At 47.5% G+C, this 4,253-nt stretch overlaps 1 pseudogene; it reads left to right on the top strand.

Moving 5' to 3' along the window:
• The first annotated feature begins 351 nt into the window (after positions 1–351).
• On the top strand, positions 352–3,857 carry LOC123569216 (uncharacterized; annotated as a pseudogene).
• Positions 3,858–4,253: the final 396 nt, after the last annotated feature.

Below are 4,253 nucleotides of genomic sequence, written 5' to 3'. Positions count from 1 at the left end.
CTAACCTTAACCTAACACTAAGCCCAACCATAAGCCCAAACCTAACAGTAACCCAACCCTAGCCCCAACCACAACCCTAAATCCAACCCCAAACCCAACCCCAACCCCAACCCTAACCCTAAGCCCTAACCCTAACCCCTAACCCCTAACCCTAAACCTAACCCTAACCCCTAACCCTAACCCTACCCTAACCCTAACCCTACCCCTACCCCTAACCCGAACATGAACCCGAACTCTAACCCATATCCTAACCCGAACCCAAACCTGCACCCGAACCTGTACCCGAACCCTAAACCCTGACCCTGACCCTAACTCTAACCCGAACCCTAAACCCCGACCCTGACCCTGACCATGACCCTGACCCTGACCCACACCCGAACCCGAACCCTGACCCTGAACCCTGACCCTGACCCTAACCCTGTTAGGGTCAACTGTAATGTCTCCTTTTTCATCTATGATTTTTTTCTTATCCTTAGTCTAGTTAAAGCTTGTCAGTTTTGAGTTTTCTAAAATACCTCAGCTCTTTGTTCTTTGACTTTTTGTAGTTTTTGTTTCTATTTTTACAATTTCTCCTTTAATCTGTAAGATTTTTTTTCTACTCATTTTAGCATTTGATTTTTCTTGTTGTACTCATTACTGGAGCTGTATTGTCAGGTTGGCTATTTGAGATCTTTCTACTTTTCTGATTTGTAGGCCTTTATAGGTATGCATTTTTCCTCTTACAGCTGCCTTTGCTGAATCCCACAGGATTTGTTATGTTGTGTTTCTATTCTTATTTGTTTCAATAAATATTTAATTTCCTTTTTCTTTTTTTATTTATTGGCTGTTCATGAGCTTGTATTTTTCATGAGCTTGTATTTTAATTTCCGTATATTTGTATAGTTTTTAAAGTTCCTCCTGTTATTGATTTATAATACTCTTCCACTGTGGTCAGAAAAGATACTTGACATGAATTCAGTTTTTAAAGATGTGTTATGACTTGTTTTTTGGCCTAACACATAGTCTGTCCTGGAGAATAATCCATGTGCTACTCAGTAGAATGTGCATTGTGCAGTTGTGGAATGGAAAGCTGTGTAAATATCTGTTAGGTCCATTCGTATAAAGTTTAACTTATGATATTTTGTTGTCTGGATGATCTGTTCATTGACGATAGTGGGGCGTTGGTTATAGGGGAGTGTGGAGGTTCTCTATTATTATATTGCAGTCCATTTGTCCTTTAAGGTCTGTTAATATTTGCTTCTGTATTTAGGTGCTTGAGTGTTGGTTGCATATGCACTTTTATTTGTTAGGCTGCTGTTTATTTCTTTCTGATTATATATTTATTCTTATTTTTTCTTTTTTTGACTTAAATTCTATTTTATCTAAGTATAGCTACTCCTGCTTTTCTGTTTCCATTTGTGTGGGATATCTTTCATGATCCCTTCACTTTGTCTATGTCAGTCTTCATAGGTGAGCTGAGTTTCTTGTAGGCAGTATATAATTGGGTCCTGTCTTTTAATCCATTCAGCCACTCCTACTTAATTTAATTCTTTGATATTCAGGGTTATTACTAACAGGTGAAAACATACTACTGCCATTTTTTACTTGTTTTTGATTGTTTGACACTTAGATCCTAATGCTGACTACAGTTCCCTCCCGGGACCTCCCCTCTCCTTGTAGCACGCTGGGCTTTCCCTCAGAAAACCCCATGTCATTTCCGTCAGCGGAACATCAATCAGCTTCACCCACAGTGTCTGTATGTCTCTGTCCATAGCAAGTGTTTTTATTACTTTAAAATATAGATGTTTACCTTAACCTAGCCAAGGACTTAGGACTCTTTTTCCAAGCTCTTTTAGATGAAGTCATAAGTGCAAATATTAGAGATGAGTGTATATGTATAAATATATGGGGAAAAGATGTTGCCTAGCTGTACAAATTAGCTTTAACAAAACTCCTGATTTACATTATTTAATTGTGAGAAGGGAGATTCTAACTCAACACAACAACAAAATAAAAGCCTTATCCCTCTGCTCCGCCAAAATACCCCGTTCAGAGCCTGTGTTGTGTGTACACACACGTGTGCACTCATCCCCACCTGACTGTATCAAATTATTATTTAAACTAGATATGTTTACTTTTTTGCATAGTAGTAATGGTTTCTGGAATGAAAAAAATAAAAATAAGAATAAACAGGAGAATAAAACTGTTTAAATGTGTCTCCGGGTGGACGCTGTGGCCACGGCACCGACCCAGCCGATGGCGCCGAGTACCCGCGTCTCAGGAAGAGGTTCTGGCGGGGCCTCCCCCGGGGCCCGTCCCGCGTCCACGGACCACGCAGCGCAGGAGCCGCCGCGCCCTCCCCGAAACAGCGTCCCGAGGCGCTCCGCGGGAAGGGCCCAGCCGGGCGAGGGGAGCCCGGTCCCCGCACGGGCCGCCCTGAGCCGCGGGGACGCAGGAGGGACTCCCGGCTCCGCCAGCGCCTGCCCCAGACGGGGACCGGGGACCTGGGACCCGCCCGCGGCTGCCGGGAGGCGGACAGGGCAGCCCCTCCAGAGCCGCCGCCCCGAGGCCGTTCGTTCCGCCCGAGCTTGCGCGACTTGAGAAGGGGCAGCGCCCGGCCCCCGCAGGGGAGCGCGTGTCCTGGAGGCCGCAGCCGGGGAGCTGCTCCGGGGAGGACCCGCCAGAGGCCGGTGACTCCGGCGGCCCCGCGCTGGCCTCCCGTCTGCGGGGCCGGAGAGCGGCGGGGCTGGGTGAGCCGGACCCGGGAGCGCGGCTGGCTGCTCTCGGCCGTCGATGGGGAGTGGACAGCTTAGAGGGTTGCTCCTGGGCCGGCCGCCGGCCGCGCTGGGCTGCATCTCCGCCGCACCTGCCCGCGCGGGCGCCTGGCACCGCGGGCGGGAGCTTCTGGCCGTGCTGGTCACCTTCCCCGGGGAGGCTCCGCTGCCTGGGAACAGCAAGGCCGGGACCAGCAGGGCTGCACCGCCCTGCACGTGGCAGCCGTGTACCTTGGAGATGGCGAAGCGGCTAGTGGGGACCTAGGACGCCGATATGGACATTAGGGACTACACTGGGAAAAGGGCCTCCCAGTATGTGAGTTAGAGCATCACAGAGGAGATCCGAGAACCTGCTGGGAGCCCTGGACGAGGACGACGGGGAGAGCACCGCCAGCAGCGGGGGTGGGCGCTGAAGATTTGAAAGGTGCCCCCTCCATCTCATCACCTACAAACTCTCACACATCCTGGAGGATGGGGGGACCCTCTTCACCGTCACCACTTGGCTGAAGGTTGTCCAGAGGCGAAACCAAGGATTCCAGAGCACACAGCCTCGGGCAGGACTAATGGGCTTAAAAACACAGGCTCAACAAAATCCACTTCACAACCCAGATGGTTCACATCACACCCTCTTTCAGGGACCCAGAGCAGCCACTGGAAGAGGAGGAGGAGGAACGCTCTCCTAAAGGCCACTTATCCTATTCCTTCAAATTAAGACCGAAGTCCAATGTATTTAGGTAAAAATAATTTCTTTTAGAAAATGCCAAGGTTTGTCTTCTGAAATTTAATAACAGAAACGAAAAAAGAACACTAGATGTAAGGAAGTGAGACCAGAAAATACAAACTAAATTATCCTTACTAGGTTGGAATGGATGGGGCGGAGTTCCCATCAGGCTAGCATTCTGGGGAAAGTGGATTTCTTTTTAAGAGATTCATCATATCTTACCCTGTGCCCCATTTCTCTCCTCTACCTGTCTGACCTGGCGTCCCTATTTCGGGAGACTAGAAGTGGGGGGAAGAGAAGGGATGACTGTTTCTTTGCATTCACCATTCCTGGATGCCATGCAAAGGAAGGAATATTGCGCTTTTATGTATCTGTTTTATTAAGTGGTTACTCTTCCAAGGACCAAAAAAAAAAAAAAAAAAAAATGCAGATTGTTATGAAACTGGTAGGATTTGTAAGTGCAAATACTACATGCTGTCCTGCTTTTTTTTACCAGTTGCATTTGCATTTTAAGGTACTACTGGTACAGCCATGGGGGAGAGCAGTTTGGAGGTTCCTCTAAACACTGAAAATAGAGGTACCACATGATCCAGCAATCCCACTGCTGGGTATATACCCCCAAAATAGGAAATGACTATATCTAAGAAATATCTGCACTTCCATGTTGGTTGTACCACTGTTAACAATAGCTAAGATTTGGAAGCAACCTAAGTGTCCATCAACAAATTAATGTATTAAAGAAAATGCGGTAGATATATACAGTGGAGTATTATTCAGCC

Source organism: Macaca fascicularis, chromosome 15 (assembly GCF_037993035.2).
Source record: "Macaca fascicularis isolate 582-1 chromosome 15, T2T-MFA8v1.1".
NCBI lineage: Eukaryota > Metazoa > Chordata > Mammalia > Primates > Cercopithecidae > Macaca > Macaca fascicularis.
The sequence above is the reverse complement of the archived record's forward strand: the minus strand, read 5'-3'. Positions and strand labels throughout refer to the sequence as shown.